Below are 12,548 nucleotides of genomic sequence, written 5' to 3' on the forward strand. Positions count from 1 at the left end.
CATGAAGTGCTTTGAGAGACTAGTCAAGGATCATATCACCTCTACCTTACCTGTCACCCTAGACCCACTTCAATTTGCTTACTGCCCCAATAGATCCACAGATGATGCAATCGCCATCACACTGCACACTGCCCTATCCCATCTGGACAAGAGGAATACCTATGTAAGAATGCTGTTCATTGACTATAGCTCAGCATTCAACACCATAGTACCCTCCAAGCTCATCATTAAGCTCGAGGCACTGGGTCTGAACCCCGCCCTGTGCAACTGGGTCCTGGACTTCCTGACGGGCAGCCCCCAGGTGGTGAAGGTAGGAAACAACATCTCCACTTCGCTGATCCTCAACACTGGGGCCCCACAAGGGTGTGTGCTCAGCCCCCTCCTGTACTCCCTGTTCACCAATGACTGCGTGGCCAAGCACGCCTCCAACTCAATCATCAAGTTTGCAGACGACACAACAATAGTTGGCTTGATTACCAACAGTGACGAGACCGCCTACAGGGAGGAGGTGAGGGATCTGGGAGTGTGGTGCCAGGAAAATAACCTCTCACTCAACGTCAACAAAACAAAGGAGACGATAGTGGACTTCAGGAAACAGCACCCCCTATCCACATCGACGGGACCGCAGTGGAGAAGGTGGAAAGCTTCAAGTTCCTTGGCGTACACATCACCGACAAACTGAAATGGTCCACCCACGCAGACAGTGTGGTGAAGAAGGCGCAACAGAGCCTCTTCAACCTCAGGAGGCTGAAGAAATTCGGCTTAGCACCTAAAACCCTCACAAACCTTTACAGATGCACAATTGAGAGCATCCTGTCGGGCTGTATCACCGCCTGGTACGGCAACTGCACCGCCCGCAACCGCAGGGCTCTCCAGAGGGTGGTGCAGTCTGCCGAACGCATTACCGGGGGCAAACTACCCGCCCTCCAAGACACCTACAGCATCCGATGTCACAGGAAGGCCAAAAAGATCATCAAGGACATCAACCACCCGAACCACTGCCTGTTCACCCCACTATCATCCAGAAGGCGAGGTCAGTACAGGTGCATCAAAGCTGTGACCGAGAGACTGAAAAACAGCTTCTATCTCAAGGCCATCAGACTGTTAAATATCCATTACTAGCACATTAGAGGCTGCTGCTGCCTATTGAAATCACTGGCCACTTTAAGAAATGGAACACTAGTCACTAATAATGTTTACATATCTTGCACTCCTCATCTCTTATGTATATACTGTATTCTATTCTATAATATTCTACTGTATCTTAGTCCATGCCGCTCTGTCATTGCTTGTCCATATATGTGTATATTCTTAAATTCCATTCCTTACTAGTTTTGTGTGTATTGGGTAAATGTTGTGAAATTGTTAGATATTACTGCACTGTCGGAGCTAGAAGCACAAGGATTTCGCTACACCCGCTATAACATCTGCTGAACACGTGTATGTGACAAATAAAATTTGATTTGATTTGAAACCACTTTCGTAGGTGGTTTGAAGTCAGATATAAATCTGATTCCTGGCCATGTGACTTGTGTCTGAGCGGTCAAATCTGATTTATTTGCCCTCAAGTAGTTTTTAGACTGTTATTCAGCATATCTTGTAGTTTGTTGGAGAATGGCACCAGAGGGGATGGCTGCCGTTTTATGGACTCTTAACTAACCATGCTATTTTGTTTGTTTATTTGGTCCATAATGTTGCTGCTCCCATCTCTTATGACTGAAAATAGCTTCTGGACATCAAAACAGTGATTACTCACCTTGAACTGGACGAATAATTTTTCTTTAATGAGTCGGACGAGAGGGATTTGCCCCAGACACCCGACAGGGCCCTCATCCCCGTCATTCGCAGTAGAAAGAAAAGGAGATATCGCAGAATATTTAGCGAACTCCATGACAGTAGCTAAAGCAAGGGGCTATAGCAGCACACAAGTAGACTACAAATGCATGCTGGCATGGGCATGCCCTCAGTTCGTGAAGTGAGCGCTACTGGAGCGAAATTGGAGTGGGCGAGAAGGCAGATGCTCCAGCCTTTGGGCAACTCGCTCCGCGCTCCAGTCAAATTGGGAACGCTCCACTCCTCGTTCCGCTCCGCTCCCATACTCTGGTTAGAAGAGAATTTGCTAAAGACAGTGGTCTAGATTCTGGGAGGCTGCCCAAACGGGGAAGAAACAAATCAGTTGCTTTGTTATTTAACTTAAAACGAAACACGACCCGACATAGTATATCAACACTGACAAGGGTTGGCTGTTAATTGAGTGACAGTTTGACTCTCAAATCCGTGTATTGGTGTGAGGCAAGTGACTTATAGCGAGACAGCCCTGATTTCTCATTGGAGTGCCATTGGAGTTCGAAAATGACAGCAAGAGTTCTAAGTCCTACAACCTCCAGCGCAGTATGACAAAATCAACAGTACAAAACCAAATATATTAAACTGTTTTAAGCAATTGATCTTGTGTCATCGTGCTGGCTATAAACGTGTATATTAACAAGTAGCATAATATAAATTAATTCAAGTTGCTCAAATTCTAATAGTTCGCCTAATTTCCGTGTATGTGACAAAACAAGCAAGTGTAGAGAATCATTGTACAATCTAAACCGCTCTGAAATATCTTTTCAATTACCAAAAATATTGTATTTTCAGCAGTTTGAAACTGGTGTACAAAACCGAAAGTAAAAGGACAAAAACTGCTGGAAGCATAGAAATAGAGCACGTGGAACACATCTAACGCTTCTTAGACTTGCTTTCAATGAGAATGACATCTATAATTGGCATTTCTATTTGAATTTGGTCGGGTCCCCCAAAATGTTACATATTGCAGTTCTTTAAATATGGCAAAAATAATTATAGTTTCATTTTTGATTATAGTAAATTAAGCAAACCCATAGATTGTTACAATAATCACATATTGCTCACTAGTTTAACCATTTTGAGAGTTTAAAAATGCTCCTATGCACAATTTAACAGGGAGTTCTAGAAGTAGTTTCCATAGTGACTGTGCAGCAGCACCTTCATTTGCCCTCACTACTCTGTGTAAGATTGTGTGATATTTAGCTGTGGTTATATTCACATTTCCTGAAATTATGTTAATATCTATGGCCACTCTTTACGCGTCAGGACAGACAAACTACAGAGGCAAGCCTACCCTAATCTACATATATGCTTAAATATGTGTATGTATATTTAATTAGCCAACAATTTAGAACTACAGGAGCGAAAGCTAACAGAATCTGGTCGTCAGAAGTCCTAAAAAAATAACTTTCATTATAGCTTCATACAGTAGCCTAAAGCCGATACTGTGTTGCCCTACATAGCCCAGACAAACGTGAGCTTCACACCAAAGACTCTATGAAAAACCTGCTGTTTCTCAGAAAACTGGAGCTTATCAACTTCACCAGCGTATCAACTTCAGCGGCGAGAGTAGTACTTGTATACATACCGTTTGCAGACAGTCATTTGCCAGCCAGTGTCCCTTATTTATCACGGTCGTTTCTCCTCAATATTCGCAGTTCACTTCAGCTCGACATTGAATCGTCTAGCGGCTCTATGATCTGACCATGTGACCACGTAAACCACTCTTTCACGTGATACAATGTTATAGTCAAAGATGATGGATAAAGAAAGATGTCCCACTCAGTCCGTTTACCGTTGAAAAAATGGTCAGTTCCGGGCTGCTTAACGGGGTGGCTCTGCCATAGGCAACAATGAATTACAGCTGGGTCTGGTCCGTCATATACAGTCATTGGTCTGGTCTGTTTGACACTGGGCACGTGTCAATTCAACGTCTATTCCAAGTTCGTTCAACGTCATGTCATTGAAATGACGTGGAAACAATGTTGATTCAACCAGTGTGAGCCGAATGTGTTAGTTCATTAACCAGAAAAAACGAGGGAGTGGGATGTCTCGCTTCCTCTTCCGAATCAGTTTTTTTACCAGTATCATGTTCCACGCAGACTCTCGCTGTTAGGGTGCGTTCATACATTCACTTTGGAGTGTCAGAATTGCGCTCTGGGTGTGTGTAAATTAGGAGTATTGTCCAGGGACGGCCTGTTCAATAGGGCGATATGGGCGACGCACTGCCAAACGGGAAAAGGAAGGGATTTTTTTTCTAATCAATTATATCACGGCAACAGTAGTTATCAGTGTTGTAATCTGATCTGACTGCCACTAAATGTCAAATCAGGCTAAAGTCGTGCTTCAAATGGCCCCGCCCGTTTTTGGGCGATTTCAGTCAGGTTGAAAATCGCCCAGAAGTCTCTCATAGCCTGTCATGTAAAATCTATTTTTTCAAATTTCAAAGCTTTCAATACATTCTCTATGGGTGTCTGTGGGCTTGCACTTACGCGCTTTCGTCATACGTGACGTAACCATGAACGTAACTAAGCAAATAGCGGCTAGCAGCGTCTCTTTGCGACCTGCAGTGTGGCGTTATTTTATGTTTTTAATTTGTACACTTAGTGGCGTTATTTTATGTTTTTAATTTGTACACCTAGTTTACAAACATTCTGCCAACCATGGATTTCGAGTGGTGGGTTTTGGACTGATCTTGTTGATCGTGTACATACCCGCTACGAACGGACTAAATAATGAAAACGTTGCTGGCAGCGGAATCCAATACAGCTGGGAGACTTGGCTGGATGACAGAGTCCCGGACAGAGAAGTGGAGCCGGCCGGCTTCACCCTGGTCGGAGCGGACCTCGATCTGACAGTCACAGGGAAAATCGATCCTGGTAAGAGAGCGACTCTGTACCCCCGAGCCCCGACATTGAACTGCTTTCTGTGTCACTGTGACCTTACTATCTGCCCCGTGAGTTCCCCCAATTGTTTGTTACCGTTGTGTACTGTTGATAATCACAAGTTTACTGGAGAACTGAGACCAAGTAGAGACTTTGGACAGGGTGGATATGGTATAATAAAGGCAGTTTATTCAGAGGTAAAGATATCTGGAATCGCGTGCACGGACTCGTTCGTCAAACTCTTAGGGAGCTATCTGAAGAGAGCCCCGAAAACATTGTGTGCTGACATTTTATACAATAAATGATGTAGGTTGAATCTAGTAGTTCTGATCTTCTGATTGGTCCTGATGAGTTGGGCGAGGTCCCCTCCACTGTTGCATTGGCTCTGAGTCGGGTTCTCTGTCTTCAAATGTTCAGCCTAAAGAGAGGGGATTTGTGTGTGTGTGTGTGTGTGTGTTTAACAGTGATGATGTGTGTGTGTGTGTGTGTGTTTAACAGTGATGATGTGTGTGTGTGTGTGTGTGTTATCAGTGATGATGTGTGTGTGTGTGTGTGTGTGTGTCCTCAGAGCAAGAACTCATGAGTTGGAAGAACTGAGAGACCTATGGCGTGGGTGTTGTCCTTGGCCACCTGCTGACAAGGCTGACAAGATAGGACTCTTTTGTCCATTGTTATAGGATAGGAACAGCATTGATTGAAAACAAACGCCCAACACAAAATGGGTCATGCACAAGATTTTAGTCAGACCAAGCTATAACATTATATATTTACTACGACAGTACATTCAACCAAAAGCTAATATAACAAAGGCATCAGAGATTATTTATAATCTGTCACAGAAACTGGAATCCATCTCCCCAGATCAGTCAATAAATGCTTCTGGTATTGACTTATATGCTGCCCCTGTCTTCATGTTGTTGCTGGACATATCTTTTTTAAAATGTGTGTAGGTCACCTAAATCATCAGAAAAATTGCCCCTCCTGAGAATTTTTTCAGGAGCCGCCACTGGTATTGTCAGATTGTCCTTTAATAAATTCAGTGCATTTCGCCCTCGGAGCATTCAGAGCGCACACTGGACGCTCTGGCCGAGGAATAGGGTAGATCCGTGCGCAAGCTAACTGGCTAAAGTTGGCTAGCTTACTAGCTACTTCCAGACACAAATGAGAAAACACCTCTGAACATTTTACTCGCCCTAGCAGAGATTGTTAGTGTGTTCATGTTAGAGGGTTAGTGACTGTAACTGTGTTACTGGTAACAATTTAATAAAAACATTTAGCTGATGTGTACTTACACCTGTCGTAACAAACCGAGTTTGGGCATTCATAAATTCCTCAATGATTCTGTGCTCTGGAACTCTCAAACCAGAGTGCTCTGAAATCGGAGTAGATTGGCAGGGTGAATTTACGAACACATCCTTACTCTGACCATGTATTTATCAATAAAACGGTGCAAACATAGCGATTTGGCTGCTGGGGGGCAAGCAGATCCCCAGCTCCACTTAAACCATTGACAATTACATGCCGTTTTCAAGGGACTGTTAAATAAATGTTATAACTATTTGGTTTTAATATAATCACCTCTTAAAGAGCACAGGCGGAACCACAGGAGGTTGGTGGCACCTTAATTGGGGAGAATTGGGTATCAAATACCTTTCTATTTGGCCTTTCCAGCCATTATTATGAGCCGTTCTCCCCTCAGCAGCCTCCACTGGCTCGGAACTACACATTTTCGATGAGTCCACGTTTAGCTCTATCATCAGTGTTATACAGCAAGTAACTGCATGCTTTTCATGATCAGTAAACATCAATTTATCATGTATTTTCAGATACGTGAGGGTAGCCTATCCATTTGGCATGTAGCTAACGTTAGCTAGCTAAGCAAACAAACGTATGTGCCATTTATCTTCCTTCATCATCAGCTTTTGGCATTGACGATACCAGACCCGGGTTTTCGGGGCTTTAGCCCCGAATGATTTTGTCTCAGCCCGAGTTTTTTGCTCTGCTGGGATGGTATAAAACAAATCAGACTACACTGCATTACACAATGCAATGAATACTCCAATCATGAGCCCCGGCCTGCGCTGCCTTTTTAGTGATGCCTAAAACCAGCATTTCTGTGTACGATGGCACTTTAGGAGGCAGTGTCAAAGTGATTTTTAATTATATTTCGGCACGTGTTCATTCTCTGACAGAGAGAGCGCAAAGATGAGGAGACCCGGAGGTACACTTTTTTGGCTTGCTACTAATATAGCTAATTTTGTTAGCCCATGATGAGGCTATTTAGAGTTATTGACCTCACAGTAAGCCAGATTTGAGTAATTTACATTTCAACATGTTGACTCAAAAGCTGCACTGACAAATAATGTTAAGCTAGCTAGCTAGACAAGAAACTTCCATGTGGGGAATCGTAAGTGGCTAATTTCTTGTTGAGGTGTTTTGACTGATTTCATATCAATGCTAATATGGCAGAAATTCCCTAGCTAGTGTCAAAGTTGCGTCAATTCAAATCTGGCATTAGGAACAAAAGAGGTCAACACGACTTCTAAGATATACTAGTTATTTTAATTAATGCAAAAACCTTCAATGGTAAATATGATGTTTCGTATATACGGGCTCTTTGAAATACCTCGAGGGCACTTCAGAGAACTAAATCCATTGTTTCAGATTGTTCTTCAAATACTCTTACAGAGAGAGTTTCCCACCTCTCTGCTGGCCAATCAGAGTAGAGACTTGAGCGTGGTTTAGACTTACTCAGCCTATCCGTTGGCGCACCGGCTGTTCCCCGCCTCTTCTGTTACCAGGCATACGTTTATCATAACAACCTGTCATAGTGAGAAGAGCCAGCTCCCCTAGACACCATTCCTACGTCCAAGGATGGTTCACAGATCACAAAGAACCAGTATAGTCTAGCATTTGGAGACACAAATCCTTATCTCATTTTACCCCCTAAAACAGCTCTTCACATCAATCACAGCTTGCCAGGTGACACAACCTACATTAGCCCAGTCAAGAATGCATTCTTTCTAAGTTAGTCATCCCATCAATTATAAAAATAATAAATCCCCCATAATCCCTCTTTTCACACCCACTAGGGTGTGATTCAAAATAAGAAAACACAGGGTGTCATTCATTATAATACAATACAAACAAAAATAATCACACTTTTATTAATAGGCCATAATGATACAAAAAAATGTAAACCCTCAGTCCATCTACACCCAACTTGCAAATTGTTACCAGTCACCAAGGAACTTCAAACCATAAAACACAGGATTAATAAAACACAAAACATAAGACTATTAAAACATAAAACACAAACATAGAAGTATATTTTGGCCCCCTTTAGACACCCTCTAGTGTCACTCCACCAAGCCTGGTAGGTCATATCCTTAATTCCTTAGGTCGGAGTCCAGGATTGGGCCGTATCTCACCATCTGTTGGGAAACCACCTTCTCCATCTCCTTTCTCACCAAACCTCAGACACAGGAAATAAGACAACATCCACAAAGAACAAGTATACCCATAGAAGCTATAACTTCACACAGAATAGTTACAACAATAGTTTTCCATTTACCAAATATGTTATCAAACCAACCGTTTATGGAGCTATCAATACCAGAGTTCTCAGCCAGTTCGTTCGCCAACGTGGTTACTCCCTGAAGCTCTTTTGTCACGGACCCGTCCGGTGCTATGTTGTTTGAGGATGAAAATACAGCACATATATCCAAACAGAACACAAACTCCGCCCCGCTCAGCCAAAAGCATATCTAAAGCTATTCTATTCTGCCATGTCATTAAGCTAGTTGCCGCTGTCTGCTCAGCGAATCCCTTTATTGCATCAAGAGTGTGGTTTATAAATCTTTGCTGGTTATAGTAAATATAATTCATCCAATCTACGTTTTTATTAATTGTTTACCACTAAAAAAGACTTGATTCAAACTCAGCTGCAATCTGATTCCTAGCTTTGAATTGTTCTGGAACCCCTCAAGGTACTCCTATCCCATCAAAGGATCCTTTCATCAAAGGATCCCGGGAGGAGGTCCTACTTTCTACGTGACAACTCACCAGTCTCTGACACGTTTGATTGTTTACATATGTAGGTGAGTTCACAATCAGTTATCACCACACAACCATCAGATGTCAGCACGGGCCTGGTTTTGGTTCCTAAAATCATCTGGCTGCAACAAAGAGGAGAGATTAGTCATGGTCTCTTTTAGTTGTGATATTCTCTGTGTAGGAGCAGGAGCTAAGATGCCCTACTCTGTATCCTATCTTACTAGTCCTAGAAAAACAATTAGAATCCCCTGAGACTTCAAACGTAGGCAACCTAGGTCGGAATGACTTTGTTATCGGGGGATACAGATAGTTCAAGTTACTACAAGACTCTTTCACCACATTCCCAGGTGGCTTGCATGGAGGATAAACCTGTTTTTGCGTACTTCAGACTTTCAGACAGTACCTACCCTTCTATGGGTCGCACTGCCATTTCTGGTAATTCCCTACTTTCACAATACTACACCTGTCCCTAAACTGTGTATGGAGATTTACATATCCCCCCGCTCGGTATGAGCAACTACATAGTCCCAGGATGTACATGGTGACATACATATGGTGATGTCCTTCCCTAAAGTCCCTAGTACTTCCCCTTTCCCTACGTCTAGCTGTCTCCTATGCCTTCGTAGACTGTGCTCAGGTATTATTTTATCAACTTGTGTTAGGTTAACTACTACTTCTGGCTGATCAGGAGGGTCTGAGTGTGTTAGGAATATGGCCCCCACAATCAGACAGCTACCTACCGTCAGGAGACCTGTGAATCCCCACCCTCGCCCTGAGAACATGTCAGACGCCAACCCATTGCTTCACCTTCTACCAAACTCACACAGGGATGATCAGACAGGGTAAGGGAATCTTCGTTAAGGAGCCAACCCCCGAGCCCTAGTGGTGATCGGTTCTTTCTCCTAAATCTGTGTTTGTTCATCAGGTGTAACTGGGTTTACCTTTTTGCAGTGTGTGACATGCACCCAGGTGGATCTAATAGGACTTGGTAGGGCCCTTCCCAACAGGCCTGCTTCCAGTTTTTCTTCTTTTAGGGACTGGATCCACACCCAGTCTCTTGGTGAGATAGAGTGGGTCACCTTCTCCTTTAGTTCACCTGTGGGGCACAAAACCTCTGACATACGGTTGTGGTTAATAAACTATCTTCACACATACATGTTGAGCTCTCAATTTCTATTTTTTATTTTTATTTTTAAAGTATTTTTTATTTAATCCTATCATTATTATTTAATCATATCACTCCCCCTTTTTGACACATGATTTGCCCATGTGTCAATATTAGCACCTTCCTAAACCATCCCTTAGGTAATTTATCATCCAATTGCCATGCCTTTCATTTTCGAGATTGTCTTTTGCTTCTTTATTGCTCCTCCCACTTCCTTTGTCTTTTATGGCAGCTAAATTCGACTTTCATCCAGTTCAGAATCAATTAGTAATCCAATCATCAATCTCTTATCTTGTAAAAACACTCATGTTTAGTTCAAACTCTGTTCTACCCAGGCTCTCCCGGGCTTGACCTGAAGACTGATTGTTGGACATGACAAGTCCATATTTAGGTCACCTAAGTCTTCTGCCTAGCAACAAAGAATAAAAACCTCTATGTTCATGATTAACCCAGTTATATCTAATAGCCCACCAAAAAACCTAATCATCTTTAAATCACGACCAATGTCATATCCCTCTTTACTCTCTACCATTTGGATAACATCCCTGATGTATGTATGCCTCCTTAGAGTTCCAAATTATTTTACCATGGGCTACCATTGCCTTCCCATAGATAAGATCACTTAATTTACCCGTATACAGTACATAATGGAGTACCCAAGCTTTACAGCAGTTTATCATTACCAAAAAGCTCATCATTTGTTTTTTGTTTAACGGTTTTGGCGCTTCAAATATAGCAGTTTTCCTGGATGAGTTTAACATTCGCCCCTCCTGAGTTATAGTATGTCCTAGGTAAATGACCTCGCTCTGCCAAAGTTGAAGTTTCTTTTTGCTCACTTTGTGTCCCTGTTCTGCCAGGAAGGTTAACAATTGGATTGTATCCCTCTTACATCCCTCCTGAGTGGGATTAGCCAATAGAATATCATCTACATAAACTAACATTTTTGGCTTCCTTCCCCAGGTTCAAACTTTCCCAAATTCATAGTTATAGCCAGGACAAAGATTGTAAGACTTTCCGAGTAGCCTTGAGGCATCCTAGCGTAAGTCCATTTCCTTCCCTGAAAAGTAAAGCCAAACCACCCCTGACTATCCGGATGAACTGGGATACTAAAGAAAGCATTAGCTAAATCTATCACTGTAAAATAGGAGTTCTCTGGTTTCAATTGGTTCAGCAATGTATGTGGATCTGGTACACATGGAGCTCTGGGAATTATATTTCTATGAACCCCCTGCAAGTCCATGACCATCCTCCAGTCGGCGCTAGGTGCCGCCTTTTTAACAGGAAATACTGGAGAGTTGCATTGTGCCTCATCTCCAGGAATTATCACCCCTCTCTTAAGTAAATGCTGAAATGTAGGTGTTATCCCTTTTATTGCTTCTGGTTTCATAGGGTATTGCTTTTGGTATGGTCTATTATCGGATCGAGGAATCACTTGTACTGGAGCTACCCCCTTAATTAGTCCTACATCGGCTGGTCCTTGTGACCATAATTTGAACGGAATTGCTGCTAACTCAGCCTCCTGTTCCTGAGTTAAGAAAATCTCTTCCTGTCATCCGTTAAAACTTGTCTCCAAGTGGACCCCGGGCAGGGTTTTTGCTCTCCAATTCAACTTTATTCTATATCTCCCAGTGGAGTGGCCATACTGATCCCCATTTGGTGTTTTCTGCCAGTCAGTAATGTTTTTCCCCTGTTTTATCCATTTACCTAGTGATAACCATTCCTCTGAATGTTCTTTCACTAGGGCAACATGGGGGCTCCACCTTTCTCTGTACAGCCTCTGGCTCTGTGAACCCATTTTAGCCCAATTTGAAAAACAACAACCACAAATAGCCAGGCCTCACTTAATTTGGTAGCTCACTTTTATGACCTAAATACTGCCTAACTGAGATGAGCTAATCTCTTTCTCCTGGTTATAATCTAAAGATGGTAGTATACACAAAACATGATACAGATATCCCCAGTCTTAACCCATCAATAATTGTTTGTATCAATCTAATTCCTCATAACTAATCCATTAAACCACTAAAAATTCCTCGAGTATACAACGATTATTTAATTGATTACCCTAACTCTGCTACATGTGATCTCATCTCAAATGATCCATTATCAATTATTTGTTCAACCCCCTAGGAAAATCTGTCTCCCCTTCTATTGTTCCTGTCCCCACTGTTTCACCAATCCAGAACCCACCACAGGCTGGCGCTATTTCCCCAGCACAACAGCCAATGCATACTTGCATCCCCGTAACCAAAATAAATTATCGTTCTAGAATGTACCAACAATTTTGTATTTTCCCGCTAACCCATTTCAGTTCGCTATTCAATTTCTTTAACTGTTCTCTCTGATTAGGCCCTAATTAATAAAACAAATACTTGCTATCGTTGATAAGCATACATTTAATGACATTCCTATCATTTGAACTATGTACTGTCTCTCACCTCTCCTGCTCCTTCCTACATTATGGGGGAGGCGCGGGAAACTTCCCTACAATCTTCCTTCTTAGGAAATAATGTCATTCGTACTTGTAACATATTTTCATAGACCTATCTAGAATACTACTAAAGCTATCTTATGCAACTTTTAATACACGTAAA

At 42.4% G+C, this 12,548-nt stretch overlaps 1 protein-coding gene across 1 annotated transcript in view; it reads right to left on the reverse strand.

Moving 5' to 3' along the window:
- The window catches only part of LOC121550018 (phosphatidate phosphatase LPIN2), a 44,769-nt gene extending 41,236 nt beyond the window's left edge, over positions 1-3,533 (reverse strand). Inside the window, exon 1 of the mRNA XM_041862078.2 lies at positions 3,437-3,533. The gene's annotated coding sequence lies outside the window, so the exon portion shown is untranslated. The remainder of the gene's footprint in view (positions 1-3,436) is intronic.
- Between the last annotated feature and the right edge of the window lie 9,015 nt (positions 3,534-12,548).

This window comes from Coregonus clupeaformis, chromosome 34 (assembly GCF_020615455.1).
Source record: "Coregonus clupeaformis isolate EN_2021a chromosome 34, ASM2061545v1, whole genome shotgun sequence".
NCBI lineage: Eukaryota > Metazoa > Chordata > Actinopteri > Salmoniformes > Salmonidae > Coregonus > Coregonus clupeaformis.